The following is a 21,149-nucleotide window of genomic DNA, read 5'->3' on the forward strand; positions in this document are numbered from 1 at the left end:
AAAAAAAAAAAAAAATTCAAAAGTTTTATCTTTTGGCAGTAGTATCTTTTGGTTTGAAATTGTATGCAAATGTCGGTTTCCGTTTGGGAAAATCATAACTTTGCTTCCCTACTTGTAAATATTTGACTGCAGAACACTGTATAATGTCGAGGGACATGGTGTTCTGGAATCACTAAATGAACAGGCCTACCTTATACATTTAATTAATCACTTACTATTTATTTAACTGTTTTGCTGGGCAAGTATTATGGTGGATTGTGGCGGGATGCCCCTGCCCATGTGCATATTTTGTGTGTTGTTGCATGTGGTGTATATGTATTGGTGCACGGGATATAATGGGGCTATGTAGCACAAGTGATTTAAATTATATAGTTGTATTTAGGCACGAGGATTGCACAATCACTTCACGTGCAGATAAAATGTGTATTACTATGCGAGCACGGGGAGTGCACAGATTAGTTCACGTGCTGGGATTCAAGTGAATAATTAATTAGTAATTGAATCCTGGCACAACTGTATATATAGATGCACAAAGCACTCAGGGTTGTGTGATCGGGAGAGAGAAGGAGAAAATAATTAAAAACTAAAAAATCTAAAACAAATGCTACTTGTGCGGGAGGACTCGCACGATACTTGTTTTGGGGTTCGTCCACTGTTTGTTTGTCTGTCTATTTATTTTGGCCACCGTGCCATTTGTTTTGTTCAACCTTTTTATTTTCTGTTTTGCAATAAACCGGGGCAATAGCGCAATTCACAATTCACTCACCACTCCAGAGATCAGACCAGCTTGTTGGAATTCCCTAAGAGGTAGTTTCAGCTGCAGACACAAAAGCTCCTTAACTTTCCTGCCACTAGTATGAACTACACACGCCATGCTTCAGATACTCATACATGCCAACAGTCCCTATATGGTCAGGACAGTCCCGATTTCCTAGCAAACGTCCCACGTCCCGATGCATAGAAAGAAAGTCCCAATATTTACACATAGAAAAAAATTCATTTATTCTGCACAGCACTGTTAGTGAAAACCACACGATGTGCTCTTCGTGCGGCTGACACATCTGCTGATCACTAACTTACTGGTATACAAAGGTAAGAGCGCTTCATTGTGTCTATGTTTAGTGTCATGCTGGTCGTGTGGTGTTAAGTTGAGGGGATATGTCTATTATTATGTGATAGTGGTTTTTTTGCATATGCGTCCTGCTGAACAGTTTCCAAATGTTGGCAAGTAGGTATACTGCATGCTGCAGCAAGTGGTAAGACTCATGACCTACAAGTTCTACTGTAGCTTAGGGAAGCAAAATAAATATGAAAACCAATGAGCAGTGTTTTTTTTTTGTTTTTGTTTTTTAAAACAAAGCTGCCAATGTCACAGTCGAGTTGTTCAGTTAACTCATTATTTAGAAAAGCCTGCCCATTGTTGGCTGTTCAGTTTTTACTACAGATGGTTTCCAAAAACAAAAAGTAAAAAAAAAAAAAAAAAACGACAACAAACTTCTTAAACACTGTAAATAAATAAACTGTATAGAGTTAATTTTAGGATAACATGTAAAAGTTAATTTATCCTTTAATTTAAAATTAGAATTTCTTTTGTTTTGCAAACCACTTGTAAACCTTTACAGGATGACACATTTCTTTTTAAATTGGGATAATTCAAAATGTTATCAGTCCCACTTAGAGTAAGAAACGGGGTTCTGAAAAATACAGTTACAGATCCCCACGTGTTGCTACAACTGTTTAAATAACATACCTGTAATTTTTTTTTTTTTCCATTGTTAACATCCTGACAACTTTTTACACTTATAACTTGAGTCTGTTTCAAAGATCTTTTCAATATAGCCGCTCTAGTGCACTAACAGTGTAAGGATTATTGCCCACAAACAGCAATAAAAATCCATGGTGTGGTACGGAACAGAAAAGCCAGAGCACTTTTTTTTTTAAATCGCTCTTCCTGCAGCAATTTAAATTTGAGGACAGATCTCAAACCCCAATGCACTTGAGCAGCCATTTTGAAAATAGCTTTGAAACAGGCTACAGTTATACGTGTAAAAAGTTGTCAGGATGTTGACAATGAAAAATTACATGTACGTTATTTAAACAGTTGTAGCAACACATGGGAACGTATAACGCTATATTTTTTCAGAACCCCGCTACTTACTCTTTAACATAAGAAAGAAGTACTACAAATACATATTAAAAAAGTACAACTCTGTCAACATGAGGAAAAGTTTCCACATCAATTCTCATCTAAGGTATTGTGAATCAATAGCCTGATGATTTATTTGTCACACTGCTGCATGCATCTGAAATGTGAAATGGAAATTACTCACATTTTCCACGGAAACAATTATTCTTTAAATATCTCAATGCCCCCTATCTAGTATTTTACATTTATCTTGGATTTGTTTTTTTTATCTGATTGGTATAATTTTTTGCAAATCATTGTGGCAGCTAAGAGCAGTAGGTTTACATTTAATGTCATAGTTTAAATTTAATAAAAACTGTTTTTTATTATTGAAAATATTATCAATGTGGGAGAATAAAATGTGGGTTTTCAACATGACACACTGTTTAAGAAATAGCATTTTTAGCCTTGCAAAATAAAACAATGTATAGTTTTCCAGTTAATTTAACAAAAAACAAGTTAACATTTAAGCACATTTATAAAATACCAGCCCATCCCTGGCTATTTTTACTTATTCTTACAAACTAAAATATTATAACCATTAGATTTTCATTATCTTGGTACACACATTTTATTATGTCTTACATCCACTGCTGTTTAGACCAAATTAATAGACCCTATAAATATTAAATAAATTAATATTTTGAAGACAGAACTGAAGATAAATGATAAAGCAAATGTCTTTAGCAAAAGAATGCAAAAAGCTATTTTTGTGCCAGATTTATATTATGCAAAAATGAGTTTGAGATCATGTGATCAGTGTTTAATTTCATGCCACAAATAATATCAACCCTCATTACAAGACTCTGTTACACTGCAGTTGATACAAGGCTGACAGCAGCTGAATCACAATTGCATTTAATCTTTCTAATACCAGCTTCATACACAGAAAGCACAAATCAGCTTGATTCCTCAAGAACAGTATTAAAAGGGAGGCAGATACACATTTCTATGTGTAAATCTACAGTATGTCACCATCACTACAGCAGTGTTCCCTCTAAGCTTTTTAGATACTGAGAAACTTGCCGTTTTGACTGAGAAAGGGTAAATTCAGTGAGAAACCTTCAGCCAAGCATAAACCCTTTTAATGTATTTTTGTTGCATTATACAATTTTGAAACAATATTTCAACACAAGCATCTCAACAATTTTACAATTTACTTTAAATTGAAACAAGACATTTACTGTGTCTCTGCCTCCGATTCTGAATCATCCTCTGATTACATATATAAAACAAATAGAATTTTTATAAAGCGTATATATACTTTTATGAAGCCTGTCTGAGATCCTATCATAAATGCAGCCTTGTCAGTTGTTATCATAGATATTGACTGCATGTTTAACTGGAGGCCTGCAAAAAATTGCTTTATACTGCTGTATAAAACAGTGGCGTCTCTACTGCCTTCAATTGCAACCATCTTTAGGGCTTCTGATTTTCCATTCTTGAGAATGTTTTTCAAAAATGGCCAATTCCGCCCCCCAATGTCATGTGAGATTAATCCTAAGTACAGTACTCCACAAATTAAGTTTAGCATTTTACTGGCATTACAATAACCAGAATAAAATATGAAACACTGATAAAAAAAAGCATGTTGACTGACTCGTTGTTCTAAACAGGTTCACTGCTGTGTATTACCCATTTGTAATTTAAATAGCAGCCCTTTTAATGTAAACGCATAATTAATCCTCCCTATTATTTCTTTGCTAATTCTGACTTATTTGCAAGATTTAACAAGAGGTGTGTCTCCAGACAGAATGTCTTTATGAAATAAACAGTGTAGTGACTACATCCTTTACACAGTAAAGAGATCCATTTCCTTTAAGGAATGCATAGCTAGAAAAATAGCTTTGAGCTTGTTTCTTCGTCATAAAAAATATTATTTAATTAAGAAACAGCCATGGTTTAATATTGTTAATTATAGCTTTATTAAAGTCAGGTAGCACGGAAAGAAATAAACAAAAGCGATGTTAATACTGTAGCGTGCACGGGGGAAGGCAGCAGCAGGGCTGGTAGGTGACGTAATCACACACAAAGACATACCGTAAAACTTCAAATAAACGCCACAGCCCCAACATTCCAGCAATGTCATTAAAAGTTGTGTCAGTGGGTACTAACAGTTTGTACTGTACACCCCAAGTATAAACGAAAGTGTGTGTGTGTGTGTGTGTATATGTATGTATGTATGTATGTATGTATGTATGTATGTATGTATATGTAGGTAAAACAAGGATATGCAAACATTGGAAAATGAACAAGCAGAAGAACGAATTTGTATTATAAAGCTCAATTGCACCTACCATTGTTAATAATAATAATAATAATAATAATAATAATAATAATAATAATAATAATAATAATAATAATAACAACAATAACAATAATAATAAAAATAATAATAATAATAATAATAATAATAATAATAATAATAATAATAATAATAATAAATGAAACAGAGATAATAAATGAAACAGAGAGAAAACAATTGTATGTTAGGCTCAGCTCAGCCTCAAGCCCGCAGGCGCCCGGTCAGTCTACAGGGGTCGCTGGTGCGCGGCAAGCCGAGAACACCCTGGCCGACCTAAGCTCTCCCCCGGGCCAATTGTGCTCTGCCCCCTGGGAGCTCCCGTCCACGGTCGGCAGTGGAATAGCCTGGACTTGAACCGGCGACCTCCAGGCTATAGGGCACATCTTGCACTCCACATGGACCACCTTTACCGGATGAGCCACTCGGGAGCCCCCAAAACCTAATGTTTTAAAGATATTATAACATATATTCTATGTTGCCATGGAAACAAAGCTATTGAAAAAATATATATGTTTGTAATCTTTGTAGGTACATGCAAAAAAATCTATTCCTATAATATACAAGTTCCTACGGCATGACCCTCCCTGGTCAGCAGGTTCATACCGTCACCATTATCACTCAAGCCACAACAAGCACAGTACAATGGAGAAGAAATAATACATTTTAAATAAAGACATTGACATTCAACCCAGCAATGACGAGAACTCTGAAACGATAAAGTTCAGATCAATAACAGAATTTAAGGAGACTTCTCAAAAAGAAAATGAAAATACAAGGAAAAATATAACTTGACAATAACCTCACAAAGTCATATTTGGGTTCAGTGGGAGAAACAAGTGAAATAAAATAAAATAGCACAACACAAAATATCCACCGTGCATTTTTACTCAAGATTTAACATAATCCCCCCTTTTGTTTTACCATCACTAACGTCCCATATGATAATTTCACTCAGTATAGGTTTTGTCTGCAACAGATGAAAAACTGACAAACAATACATATAGAAATGTTTTATATACGATTCACTTTTGTATGCTCTATGAAACACAGAATACATGAAATAACACAAACCAGAAAATATTACTATCACACAAAAATAGGCAGAGCCAATCAAAATGTGGACATGGTCACATCAAAAGTTGCAGAGTCCAAAAAAACTGAAGCTGTTGATCAAACCCTTCAGTTTTTAACTTTCCTATTTGACCTTGTCCACTTTCAAAATGACCCACGTGTTTATAAATCTGAATCCAAGACAAATGTACTGATAAAAACAAATCTTAACTACCTGATCAGCAATATTTGTGCTGACCACTTTCAACCAAGCTGTACCAATATGCTGCTAACTGTTCTCATACTCAAAAATCCAGCAAATACTAAACTTGGCATTAGAATTTCCTGAATGCCCAGGGCTAAATCCTACATAAGTGCTTAATAAAAACAGAGGGTGTACAACCAAAGAGTGAACTAAATAGAAAAACAGTCTGTGCTGGATTTTTCAAGACTGTTGAATGAACTTCATAATATAAATCTGGTATCAAATGAAACCTTAAAATTGACCGGTGCAAAGTGCTTGGGTGAATCAACTTCATCAAACTAAAACTGTCAATTTTTACATTGTTCATTTATTTTGGGCACAAAACGAGAACAATAAAAAATCTAATTAAAAATGCATTTCAATTAGACGTATCTCAATATAGAGTAAATCTTTTATTCAGCATTTCTTTGTTGTTGTTGCCCATTTCTTGCCACGCCGACGCAGCACACACTGCTTTCAATACAACACACGCTGGTCGTGCCTGAACTTTGTTCTACTTGCCTTGACAGCACTTTCCTAATAGCAAATTACATTGAATAATCTGATTCAAAAGCTCCCAAAAAGATAAATTTCAGTATGCCCATTTAATATCCAACTTATATGGTTGCTGATTGCGATGCACTGTATAATGCCCAATACAACCGTTGTACTGTTTGTCGTTCATCACTTAAACAAATCTAATTTGCAAAAGGAAAAAAAAGGCTGTGGATATAAAAACAACTTTGCCTTCCCTTCATTCAAATATTCAAAGATATGGTATTCTTTTTTACACAAATGTAAACCAAAAAAGAAAAATACCAGCAGTGTTTAAGTCTTTCATCTTTGTGGTTGTTCTGCATAAAATTGTTCATTAATGCCTGCAAGCTTCTGAGGGATTTTTTTTTTCTTTCTTGGGGGGGGGGGGGGGGAGGGGGGGTTGGGGGGCTATTAAAATCTGTCTTCATCACCAAAACGCTTTAATTAAATTCTACTTGTAAAGTTTGTTAAAACAGATACATTTAATGTATGGTTCTGAAGAAAGTCAAGATGGCTGTCCTAATCGCTTTCAAACCATGGTGTTAAATGGTATCTTGACACAGACAAAGTATAGACAGGAGAAAAAAAAGATTACCTATACCTTTTAATACCCTTAAAAAAGGGCAGAGCCGCCGCACTTACTCTTCCTACTCTCAGTACTGGAAGTCACCAGCTGATTTATGCAATCAGAGCAGGGAAGTTTTTACACAAAAATATAATTTTGCACAATAATCCAGTGTATGCTACTTTTTATTTTTGACAACTCAATTATTTAGATTTGAAGTGTTCATATTTTTTAAAAACGTATCTATCCTTCTGAGTACTAGTTTCTAAGAAAACTAGTCAATTTAAAAAAATAAAAAGTAAAATCATGTCATCATATTTTTAGCTCAGTGTTATCCAAATCTTGAAGTTTCAACCTGCTTTTGAAAAACTATAAACTTTGTTGCAGTAACATACCCACCAATTATGCAATGTATTTATGTTTGAAAATAATAATCTTGACAGTGAATAAACGTGTGTTACAGGTATACAGTATGTTACAAGCATATCCCAATAATGCTATGTAACTGCAACAATAAGAACATGGCCAGCACAATTTCAGTATTCAGAAAATTGGTTCTCACTCAGATTACAGTGCTCTAAAGGAGACCCCAATTATGTGTCATATTGCAGATATGATTGCGAAGAATGATTGTACAGTTTAACTATATTTTTAACACAGTTGCAATTTGAAGAAACTGTGTTACCAAATCCATAAACTAGTTTTCTGAATTTGTGGCTATTTTCTCGTTTGTTGCAGCTACATATCAATACATTTATACCATGCCAGAACTAAATCATTCATCCCTCAAAAAAAAAAAAAAATTTGGTAATCTACATTTTTCTTGAGAAGGACTAAAATTCTATATCCACCTCTTTCTATAAGCTAACCACAGTCAACATTTTCCTTCACTTTCAATATGACATATTACACCAGTACAGGGAATTAATTCCAAATGGATTATTTGTATTCAAATATATAAACCCAGTCTCAAATAACACAGCTAATTTCAAGATAAAATCCTGTAATCATCAAGCATACAGGATTATGTCTCCGCTGCTGCTCCTCCAACCCCTCTAACCTCATTTCTCTGCCTCTCCCCCCCTCCCGCACACTCTCTGGTGCACTCTGGAACTGTCACTCTTCTGCTAACAAAGCTGATTTTATCTCTGCCTTTGCCTCCCACCTCTCGCTCGATTTCCTTGCTCTCACCGAAACCTGGCTGGCCCCTGATAACACTGTTACTCCTGCTGCCCTGTCCTCTCTCTACGTCCTGTCCCATACCCCACATCTCACTGGACGGGGAGGTGGGACGGGTCTTCTCCTCTCTCCCTCCTTACTCTTTTCTGTCCCCTCCAATCTCACCTCACTCTCTGTCAATACCTTTGAATTTCATGCAGTCCAACTAACCTCTCCCTGTCAACTCCTGCTCATTGTTCTGTACCGCCCCCCTGGGCCTCTCACTCACTTTCTGGATGAACTCGACTATCTACTCTCCTCCCCTCTCTCTCTACCCCGACTGTCCTGTTGGGTGACTTCAACATCCATCTCTCCAACCCCAGCCACTCTGCTGGATTCCTCCCTCTCCTTCACTCCTTCGACTTCTGTCTCTCTCCGTCCCCTCCTACCCACAAAGCTGGCCGTCAACTGGACCTCACCTTCTCCAGGGCCTGCTGCCCCTCCACCCTCTCTGATCACTATTCCATCTCTTTTTCTCTGTCTCTCCCCTCTCTCCCTGCTCCTCCTACCCCCACTGTCACCTCTCGCCGTAACCTCCGCTCTCTCTCCTTCTCTGTCCTTGCCTCCACTGATCTCTCTCACCTCCCTCCTATCGACTCCTTCTCACAACTCTCTGTAGACTCTGCTACCTCCACCCTCTTCTCCTCCCTCGACTCCCTCTGTCCTCTCACCTCCCAACCTGCTCGCCCCTCCCCTCCCCAACCCTGGCTCTCCTCTGCGCTCCGCTCAGCAAGAATCACACTGCGAACTGCTGAAAAGAAATGGAAGAGAACCAAACTCCCTGTTGCCCTAGACCTCTACCGCACTCTCCTCTCCTCCTTCTCCTCTACTCTCCTCTGCTAAATGTACTTATTTCCAATCTGTAACCCAAGCCTCCACTAACAACCCACGTAAACTATTCTCTACCTTCTCCTCCCTCCTAAAACCTCCCCTCCCTCCTCTGTCTCCTCTGATGACTTTGCCTCTTTCTTCTCTTCTAAAATCTCAGATATCCACAAACTCTTTAACACCTCTCCCTCTCCCCCACCCCCTCCCGCTCCAACCCCTACACCCACTGCATTCCCTACTAACTCACCCTCCTTCTCCACCTTCTCTCCCCTCTCAGACTCTGACCTCTCCTCCCAGGTCAAGCTGCTGCTCCTGCTCTACTCCCCTTCATCTCCTCTCTCCTCAACACCTCTCTACTTTCTGGTATCTTTCCCTCTGCCTTCAAAAAAGCCTCTATCACTCCCCTCCTCAAAAAACCTACCCTCGACCCCACCTCCCTCCAGAGCTACCGTCCTGTCTCCCTCCTACCCTTCCTCTCCAAAACCCTCGAGCGGACTGTACACCGCCAGCTCTCTGCTTTCCTGTCCAACCACTCTCTGCTTGACCCTCTCCAATCTGGCTTCCCCTTTGCCCACTCCACTGAAACCGCCCTCCTGTCTGTCACCAACTCACTTAAGTGTGCCCGAGCTGCCTCTCTCTCCTCTGTCCTAATTCTCCTCGACCTCTCTGCTGCCTTTGACACTGTTGATCACTCTATTCTACTATCATCTCTTGCTGACCTGGGGATCTCTGGCACTGCTCTGGCCTGGTTCTCCTCCTACCTCTCCAACCGCACTTACCAGGTAACCTGGCGTGGAGCAACCTCCACACCTCACCCTCTCTTAACTGGAGTCCCCCAAGGGTCAGTCTTGAGTCTTCTCCTGTTCTCTCTCTACACCCGCTCCCTGGGCCCCCTCATCGCATCCTATGGTTTCTCATACCATTTCTATGCTGATGATGCTCAGATTTTCCTCTCCTTCCCCACCTCTGACTCCACCATCTCTTCCCGTATCTCTACCCGTCTGTCTGCTATTTCCTCCTGGATACACTCGCATCACCTCAAACTCAACCTCTCTAAATCTGACCTCCTTTTCTTTCCCTCCTCCTCCCCCTCCTCTGATCTCTCTATCTCTGTTCCTCTGGAATCTACCACACTCTCTCCCTCTTCCTCAGCTAAGAACCTTGGAGTCACCCTGGACCCCTGCCTCTCTTATTCCCAGAACATCTCCACTGTGGCACGCACTTGCCGATTCTTCCTGAGCAACATCCGAAGAATCCGACCCTTCCTCACCAACTATGCTACCCAGCTCCTGGTCCAGGCCCTGGTACTCTCCCGCCTAAACTACTGCAACTCCCTCCTGGCTGGCCTCCCTGCGTCCGCCACCCGTCCGCTCCAGCTCATCCAGAACTCTGCCTCGCTTCGCCCATGCTACTCCACTACTCCGCTCGCTCCACTGGCTCCCGATCACCGCTCGCATCCAGTTCAAGACTCTTGTACTAGCCTACAGATGACTTGACCAGACTGCACCCATCTACCTCCAGACCCTCATCTCTCCCTACACCCCCACTCGACCTCTCCGCTCCGCCTGCACTAGAAGACTAGCTCTACCTCCGCTACGCTCCCCTGCCTCCAGAGCCCGCTCCTTCTCCACCCTTGCTCCGCAGTGGTGGAATGACCATCCTACAGATGTCAGGACTGCCCAGTCCCTGACCACATTCCGGCGCCTCCTTAAGACTCGCCTCTTCAAACAGCACCTGTAGAACTCCTCTGTTTGTATCCTGGGACACTATCACCCTTCATGTAAATGTGCTTTATTTTGCTCTTATCTGCCCCCTATTTTACTGCATTTACTCCTGTACTTCAGAATACTGTAATCTGCCAAGTGTTTAACCTGTAGTACTTTGTATTTAATCATATCCTGATGTAACTATCACTATTTAATCATATCCTGATGTAACTATTATCTGCTGTATTATTGAATTGTGGTTTGTCACACTTGTACTTTGCTTGAACAAAAGTTATTGTATTTTTTGCTCTTATTGTATTACTTGTATTGTAACACTTGAAATGTATTTGCTTACGATTGTAAGTCGCCCTGGATAAGGGCGTCTGCTAAGAAATAAATAATAATAATAATAATAATAATAATAATAATAATAATAATAATAATAATAAGCATAGAACACTGATCCTTCCAAATCTGAAATATGGTACCCATTTAAAACAAAGATATACTCGGGGGTCTACGGTACGCCCAATTTAAAGTTGTTGGTGTGACTAGAAATATCCCACACACTACAACATGCGCTTTGATCAGTGTTCAGTACTCATGGTTTGCAAGACAGTGAAGGGCGTTTTTATTGTATGTACAGAATTGGAAGACTTAATCATGGATTCTAGAACATGTATCCAGGTTAGAGAGTGACATTAGGACAGGACTCCCGCAGGGCCCGTGGGATTCCCACAATACGGGAATACGTTCCTCTTTATGGTTGTAGGAATAGATGGTAACAGAAATAAAACTGGCGGGAAAGGGTGGGATCGGGAATAAAGAGTTTTAAATCTCACAAGAACAGATGGGAGCAGAAATTAAGTGTGGGAATGGGTGGGAGCAAGACTGAAAGCTGCAGGAAGAGCAGTACCAAACTTTAGTTTGTCAGACAAGCTACGCGAACGTTAGATGTTGTAATATTAAACCAAATCAATGAGAGATGTTGTACAATTGAACCAATCAAATGCATACTCAGACATCTGAGTATCCATATCAGGGTTCTCTTCAGGAATTCTGTACAGCCTTTTTGTAGATGAACAAGCAAATGAAAAATGAAATTGAACTTTAAACACTTAAAATAAAACAAACGTGGAAATGGTGTTGTAAAACGAAGGGGGAAACAAACTAATCGTTTTGGTTCTCGTTTATTACATTCCACATAAAGTCGCAACAAAAAATATATAATACATACAATCTATATAAAAATCACTTGCACAACATTTCCAGCAAGTTGGGCACCGTTAAGCGAGGCATTTCAGAATGAGTGTCGCCTTTTTTCGGTCCCATGGAGATTCTGACTCGCTCTAAAGCAGCACAGCACTTTGACGCAGATGGCTTTCCATAGATTGCAAAGCATGCGCGCGTATAATCTGGTTTGTTTACTTTTTGCCATCTAACACTTAAACAGAGGCTCGAGCTGCTGTGTTGATCCTGTATTTTTTTTTTTTTTTTTATATTAAATCTCACATATCACACTGAGCTCTTTTTCATTTCCCATTTTTAAACTGTCACACAACTTCTGGTCATGCGCTAAATAAGTGCAATGTATTTTTGTCATTGCTAGCGAATACGAACATCTGATTTTTGTATCCGAATGTCAAAAAATATTTGTTTGAATATTCGTATATTTGTCCCAGCACTAATTATTATTATTGAACACAAATGGCCTTTTGTAATTTTTGTTTATCTTGCTTAATCTGCATTGGTTGCGGATGTATTCAGCAGCATTTTGAAGCAGAAATTGACTACTGTGCTGCAATTAAAGTTTGACTGAATTTAACTGAAAATTGAATATTTTTACGACATCTTTTTTTTGATTAAGTGAACAATTTAAGTTGGGCTGCATTTTTAATCAGTGTATGCTTAATAAGAATTTAATGAACATTGTTATAGGTGACATTGCGAGGCAACATTTTTCTTTTCTACTGTACAGTATAGGTTGAAGTTATAATGTTTGACAGCAAGTGGCTATAAAACTTAGTCACATTATATATTTTTTTCTAAAGAAGTGTTTTTACTAGTACAAATGCAAAATGTTGTTTTTGTGTGACTGTTGTAAAACAAATGTATAAATTGCTGTCAAGCACACAATATAATACTGCGTTATTCTTTGTATTCATTTTCTGAAGTAAATGCAACAGGTAAACAATACACGTTCATTTTTGTCATAAATACAAGTAAACAATATCTGTTTATTTTTTTTAACATTTATAATTACAAAACAAATTAAATATAAGCCCTATGCCTTACTCTAGTAGTTTACAATAGCTTACTTTCCTATCTATTATTGGTATCCTATCGGTATCGGCCGATATGGGTAGATAACCATCGGCTATCGGTATTGGCCAAGAAAATCTTTATCGGTGCAGCCCTAGACTAATACAATGTGAACAGCAGCAAACAACTCAAACAGCGCCAGACTTTATATTGTATTGGTCTTAAAGAGCGAGGCATGTGGCTCAACTTTGTGTTGAACTCGGTTTGTAATTGTTACTTTGTTGTTACAAGATTGTGTGTTTTTTTTGGAGATTTTTTTGTTGTGCCTAATATTTGTGTGTGCACCTAGACATGTTACCTTAGAAGGAACATGAGGGCCCTGCACTGAGGGATGCATAATTGGATTCTATCAACTGTGCAATCAAAACTTTCAAGGATACCATACTACAAAGGCCAAAAGAAATAGTTTCTGTTGACGATTAAAAAAAACAAAATATGTAATAGATTACTTGGTGAACAGCAGCAGGTGAACCCCCCACAGTGCACTTTGCATTTTGCAAGTGAACCTGATATGCGAGTCTGGATATGTGCATGTGACCAAAACACTGTATGGCTGTGGATGCCCAGACAGCTGTTCAATACAGTGAGTGTATATACAGTATACAATAAACATGGAAGGTTGCGTCCATGTCAGGCTTGCTGTACTAGCTATGTTTATTTGCCATCTGCTATTGGTAAAATTGGTAAAAGTTAGCGTACAGCCCCGATGCGTTTTCTGACTATGTTCGATCATACATATGGTTTTGTTCTTTTAAAACTGCATTCATTAGTAATTACATGTAAAGTATAGGTTTATTTTTCTAAAACATATTAAACTTTGATTAATCAGGCCAATAAAAGACTAGTTCTGCACACCAATATGCATAGAACATATTTTATTATTTCCGAGAATGAAAATAAGTTTACTGTTTTAAGAGTGTCTTGGATACATTCATCATCAATTAATACAATGTAAATAAACACAGATTTACGGCCTTAATAAGTTGAAGGACTAGACATGGCAAACCTGGAAGCCATATCAATATGATTTTTAAACTCTACCCCCAGTTTATTATTTTTTTTTCTTGCATGATGTGGATACATACTATAATGTTTATAAAATAAATGATCTTTCTCCTGGTGGATCCTCCAGAGTAAAAGCTGAGAAATGTATTCCCCAGCTGATTTATTACCCATGATGTGGGAATTAAAAAAAAAATAAAAACAATCAGGATTATGTTGAAAACTATAAATGCTGGGATATGGACAACTTGGGTTACAGCAAAGGTAAAATAATGCATTCCCAGCAAATACTGCAGGGTGTTCTGTAACACTAAGCTTCGTTTTCAGAATGCACATCCCAACTACTGGCAGCAGCTTGTCAGATAACACAATAAAACTCGTAATGTTTCACAGATGGATGGTTTGAACTTATGCTGGGGTGATACATGGCTCACAAAGCAAATCTTCTGCTTGTTTAACCCTTTCCCTCCAAGAAACACAGCATTTTAAATAGTCTCAGAATACATCTTCTGTCTACATTTGTATATCATAAAAGAAAAAGAGAAGAACTGACACACCTGGCCTCCTCTTCAGGCTGCATCAGAGGGCATCTGTTTTTCTCAACTGAATGTTGATACACGGGTTGTCAAAAGCACGTCAATGAATAAAGGTGGCTCCCTGACAACATCAACAACTAAAACTGGAAGAGATTGTCAGACAATGTTTATGGATTCCCAAAAGATATTCATAGTATCTGTGAATTTTTATTGTAGCCACTCTAAGGGGGCAATTGGTCCCCAATATCATATTACTGTGGCAAAGACAGCGCAGCGTATTTGTAGGTATAACCAGGCTGACACAGAAATACATGTATTTCTACCATTTAAGGTTGAAATAATAAATTAGGAAAGAAAGAGACCTACCCAGGGATGTGCAATTCTTAAATGCTAGAAAAATCCACTTGTCCTTCTTAAGAATCTACTTGCCCCCTCCCTGTTGCACAAAATACACACAAAAAAGTAGAATAAAACTTGTAGGATTTTGGTTTTATTTAACAGTGAACACAATCTATCAAGTAGCGATTTAACAGGGGCCGATCTAGCCTTGTAGCTTGACTGGTTTACTAAATTCTTCAAGAAACACAAAAGGTTCTCTGTGACCCCACCTCACCTCAACAAATTTATAAAATACTTTAAGGAAATGTTCCTTTCAGTGCAGTTTGGAACACATTTGCTAGTAAAGATAGGTAACATACTAAGGTACAACTATAAAAAGCTGTATTTGGGAGTTATTCAAATATAAAAATAGCTTCTGCCTGTTTTTTTTTCCCCACTCTTTCTCTATAAGCTGAATCCAACTTGTAATGTACAAGTGTTTTAGTTTGTTGCATCACAGATCCGAGATCATTGCGACCTATTACTGCTGCTTTGTGGAACTTTGATTTTTATATAAACTGCCAGGTTCTATTTACAGTAGGCTCCATCAAATTCCGCAAAGACAAAGTAAGTTTTTTTCTTTTGTTTATTTCTAGTATATACTTTTTAAACAGTGTACAGCATTTTTCAGTTATTTTTCATCTAACATCTTGTCCCATGATGGCTAACTGGAACATACCCTGGCAGCTTTTTATTACTCTCACTGAAAAATAAATACATAAATGAATTCATACATAAACATACACATTGCCATGAGATCTGCAGTCTGTATTTTATTTTAAAATAATAAAATATTGTACAGATAATCATATATAAGCATTTCATTTATATCATAAACATATTTAACAATCTTCATGTTTTATTTGTTTCACAAATAGATGGATTGTGCATGTTTGTGATGGATTGAACATGCTTCTGTTCAAACCTAGTAAACTTAGTAAAATGTAAATATGGTAAATTGCAAACTAGGTTAGCAACACTAAAGTCGAAAGAAAAAAGAAGTTTGTCTTGAAATGCTTCTAAACAGTAAACTTTGTTTTTTTTAAACAAGTACTGTAGACGCTTGACCACAAAGTAGACTAATTTTACAAATTACACAACACAATTTTTTGTAATCCGCTAATACCTTAGCAACTATGGTGTTTTGTTGTTTCGTTGTTGTAACTTACTAGATTGCTGCATTTAAAATGTCAGGTTCATGCATTAAGAAAACAGCATCACTTATTTGCTAGTTTACAAAAAAACATAAATAATACATTAAATTTAAAAGATTAGGGGGGCTCCCGAGTGGCGCATCCAGTAAAAGCACTTGCCTAGAGTGTAGGATGCGCCCTATAGTCTGGACGTCGCTAGTTCGAGTCCAGGCTATTCCTTTGCCGACCAAGGACGGGAGCTTCCAGGGGGCAGCGTTCAATTGGCCGAGCGTCGCCCAGGGGGACGGAGGGTTAGGTCGGCCACGGTGTCCTCAGCTCACCGCGCACCAGCGACCCCTGTAGTCTAGCCGGGCACCTGCGGGCTTGCCTGTAAGCTGCCCGAGAGCTGCGTTGTCCTCCGACGCTGTAGCTCTTGGGTGGCTGCATGGTGAGTCCGCAGTGTGAAAAAAAACGGTCGGCTGACGGCACAGCTTCGGAAGACAGTGTGTGTTTGTCTTCGCCCTTCCGAGTCAGCGCAGGGGTGGTAGCGGTGAGCTGAGCTTAAAAAAAATAATTGGCCATTCCAAATTGGGAGAAAATAATAAAAATAATTGGTAACGAGTCAGCGCAGGGGTGGTAGCAGTGAGCTGAGCTTAATAAAATAATTGGCCATTCCAAATTGGGAGAAAATAATAAAAATAATTGGCAACTAAATTAAAAAAAAAAAAAAAAAAAGTGGCTCTCCTGGCAGCCATTTCTGTGTTTCTTTGTAACCAACAGAAGATCAACTTTTTCTACAGCGAGCCAATCAGAAGTGATAGGGGTGGGATGTAAACACTTTTTTAAAATGTTTGTGCGTAGGTGCTAAACTTCCACAATTCAGTTTTCAGAAACTTGCGTGGCTCTAAAAATATACCTGTGTTTTCTAGCAACAGAACGAACATAGGAAAAATAAATACATAAAAACTACTTGTCCGACGGGCAAAGTATAAAGGCAAAACTTGTCCCTCACACAAATCTTGTTATCCGGGGCGTCGGGCGATACGAATTGCACACCCCTGCCTACCCTATCCGATGGTGAAGTGTTGAGAAAAGACACTTCCAAATCTGAACATAGCCAACAAGATTATAGAAAATGAAACCATCACTGGGCCCTGTTTTAACACTAGAACCACCATGCAGGTCAATTTGGCCCATTTTGGATTTAAAATGTTAATTACTCTTCCGTTGTAAATCGTATGTGTGCGTCCGTTTTTGACTTTTCCTAAAATATATGAATTAAATAGTTAGACGGCATTTGATAGCCAGAATCGCAAAAATTATAAAGTTATAAACAATTCTACCTAGAACCGCCACGTGGGTCAATGTGACCCACGCATTACAATACACGTCTTTTTTTTTTAATGTAACGTAAGATATTCTATTTTTTTTGTAAATGCAGCAAACAAGACACTCCCCCTCCTCCTAGCACACTTGTTTATTTTTTTTTATTTCAAGTCTTTCTTTGTTTGGAGACTGACTACGAGACAGAGATTGCTATGATTGTGGATTTGTCAAGATGCAAACTCAGTGAAAGCTAGTTGCTTATTTTTCAATGTACCTGGGAGACAACAATCCTTCGTTTTGTCCACAAACTGGGAATATATCAGAAGGAAATATTTAATCTTGAAAGTAGTCATTTTGATTGGAATACGGGAAGCTGCACTCAGATGCATACAGCAAACTGAAATGACAGGTAGGATAACAACTTAGGTGCCCAATATGAAACGTATGTTATATATTCTTTTTTATATTACTATTAGAAAAAAAACATGTTGGTTTTACAGGTTTGTATGTACCAGTTTACATGTGTTTACACAATAGTGTTCAATGGAACCGAGTCTGTTTACAACAGAGCTCCTGGATGCAGGCACAGTCAGCTGGCAGACGCGTACGCTCCTCCATAGAGTACAATGCAGCCGTCATAGCGGAAGTAGTGTTATATTTTCTTTTTATGTAGTATTAGAAACAATGACTTTGGTTTTATAGTTTTGTGTGTACATGTACCTGTTTACATCTGTACACGGGTATATGTACATACCCGTTTCTTTTGAAATGTATATTTCATTATATTTTTTCACTGTTTGTAGTCGTGCTGTATATGCGCTCATTTTAAAAATAAAGCCTTTATGTTTAATTTTCCATTTAAATACAGTGTTTCTGCGATGCAGATGTTAGATATGTTGTTCATGAATAAAACTTTTCAGGTGTATCCGATAGTATGTCTTTAATATTCATAACGAAGCAGTTTAAAAATGTATGGGTCACAGTGACCCACGTGGCGGTTCTAGGTAGTTGGAAAATCCGGCGGTTCTAGTGTTAAGCCTCTAGAAGGGCACATTACATTACGTTAAATTATGTAGCGACTAAAGCCACTTTCACTGAGCCGTCTCTAAAATTATTAAAAAACCCATTCACACAGCTCAAAACTGCTCCATCTATGCAGCTAATACCCTTTTCACACAGATCATTCTAATGGCAACGGAAAACCACTTTAACAAATCTCACAAAAAAAGACATTTCAGCCGAAGAAGTGGATTTACTGCATATTGTTTGATTTTAAATTTATAATTATATTATACAGTATAACAACCTGTTGAGTACCAAATTGCAGGAGCCTCAGGCACACTGTAGTTCTTGCATTTTATTGCGAAGGAGATACATTGGGCTGGGTATCGGCAGTGTCTTCACGATACGATATGTATCGAGATACGAGGATCACGATACGTATCATGATACAGTAAATTAAGCATAAAACATAAAAATCACACCATTGTCTCATTTGCTTGTGCAAGTGTTTGCAATAACACTGGTAAAGCACTTTTGGTCAAATAAGCATCACAGCCTGTTTTGGTTTTGTTTCCCCGTTTGTTCTTTAAAATACATTTCTTTAAAACAAAATTACAAAATCAGGGCTCCAGACAAAGTTTTTGCCTTAGGACCCAATGGCTCCAGGCCAAAAGAAAATTGGTCACCAAATTCAATTGCTGGGTGCCACTTCAGAAGCTAGTTAGTTGCTACCATATTCAACTGCATAAAATACAACAACTTGTTAAGACACTAAAGTGATAGTAAAACAATTAATGTCTGTACTCACTTGTTTGTTGTCTCATTCTGCTGAGTGGTTAATCTATGCAGCTGATGACTGCAAAGAACGCAGCATGTTTATATTTTAAATATTTTGCAAGTGTTGTGTCTGGAATTGGTGACGGCGCCTCTAATTGTGTACAGTGTAACATGAGAAACAGAATGCTGCAGCTCCAATGCTCAGTGTCCGTGAAGTCCTCATATGATAGCATGTAAACAGACAACTCTTATGATTAAATGTTACCTTTTATTATTCAGTAAAAACAAATTTAAATTGTAGTGAGCAAGTTCTGCTATTTACGATATTAAATACCAAATGTTTACAAAACACTCAACACTTTGGTCACCATCACAACTGTTGCATGCAACTGTGGTAACTGTTTCTGCTGATGTTAATACAGAACCTATCTGCGCTTACAAGCATTTGTTAGTGTATTTGTTACTGTCCTTCTCACACTTCAGTTTATTAAAACATGCGATATGCATTTTTCCCCCCTTACAGACCGACGTCATAGCGCATTCATAAATATTGACACATGCTTTTAAAAAAGGGAGCCAATGCGCCTAACCCTGAAAAAAATTTTTTGTCCCATTTGCATCCATTTTAGTCCCAGTCTGGAGCCCTGCAAATTCGAGCCTTACACATTTTACACAAAGCGTGATTTATCAAGAACATGGGGCGAGTCCACGCTGGACTTTAAACCGGCCAGAGCAAGTCAACTTTCGCCGTCGCCCTGATGAGATTATCAACATTAATAACCCGCCTCTGTTCAGCTTCCGTTTCGCTCAGCTGCCGGCAGACTTCACAAAAACACCCTTAACACAGTGAATGGTAGGTGAGGCTACCAGAGTACATGCTAATAAATAATATTCTCTAATTATCCATGTAGACACAAATTAATCCATGCTCGTGTTTGTGTTAGCAGACAATTTTAAAATATATTCTAGCTGTTCAGGCAACAGCAGAGAGTGAAAAAATGGTGGGTATTTGCTTTATATAAAGGATGCTCTTGTGAACACTCGACTTGGGTAAGGGAACGCCAACACGGTGATGTATTTTTAATATATACCACTCGTGGCTAAATTCATTTTTATGTTATGTGTTGAAAAGTAAGTGATTGGATCTTTTTTTTTTATTGTGACATACTGCAACACAGATACATTTTATTGCTGAGCATACTGTGTATTGTTTAAAACCAACACTATACAAAATGCTGATAAATCAGAAAATATTTTAAGATGAAAGTAAACTGATCTCATTTTTTTTTTCCTTTTATAAGATTATTTAAATAGAAGAATTTCAGAAAGACTTGACAGAACACCGGGTTTGAAGAATGCACATCTGTACACCCAGCACCTGTCAGGAAGTGAGAAGCTCCATACTGCCCACTCTGTACTCTTGCCTTGTAAAAAGTAATAGATTACAGTGCAGTACCTTCAAATGAGTTTGAGGAGCTACGCTATTCTTACTGATATTTTATTTGTAGAAAATGAAAAGATTTGTGGTATAAAAAAAAGATCACAGTATGTCACGATATACAGCAGTAAAATAAAATAGGATAAACAACTATATAAAAGGAACCGATGTATTAGCTTTATAAAATTAAAAAAGAAAATATATATATATATATATATATATATATATATATATATATATATTATATATATATATATATATAATTAGGGCTGTTAAGCGATTAAAAAAATTAATCGCAATTAATCTCTCGATTAAAAAAATTAATCTTAGTTAATCTCAGTTTTAATTGCATATTAAATTGTTACAATTACTACATCCATTGAATTTAAATTTGTTTTATTACTGATGCTATTGTTTTTATTAACTGTAAATAAAATGGTTTAAAATGTATTTATTATACACTATATAAATGAGGTTTTTTTAATAAAAAAATAAATAATTTAGCTATAGTAGCTATAGTAAGCACTTCTAGGAAATGAACTGTTAATTGTGAAGAAAACATACAAAAAAAAACTGTCATCATATCCAAAAACTGCA

General features: G+C 37.7%; 1 protein-coding gene across 1 annotated transcript in view; it reads right to left on the bottom strand.

Annotated features, from left to right (window-relative positions):
- The window catches only part of LOC117402897 (PH-interacting protein-like), a 106,442-nt gene that overhangs the window by 78,339 nt on the left and 6,954 nt on the right, over positions 1-21,149 (bottom strand). The gene's annotated exons all lie outside the window — the stretch shown is intronic.

The sequence above is a fragment of the Acipenser ruthenus genome, chromosome 5, assembly GCF_902713425.1.
Source record: "Acipenser ruthenus chromosome 5, fAciRut3.2 maternal haplotype, whole genome shotgun sequence".
In the NCBI taxonomy this organism is placed as follows: domain Eukaryota; kingdom Metazoa; phylum Chordata; class Actinopteri; order Acipenseriformes; family Acipenseridae; genus Acipenser; species Acipenser ruthenus.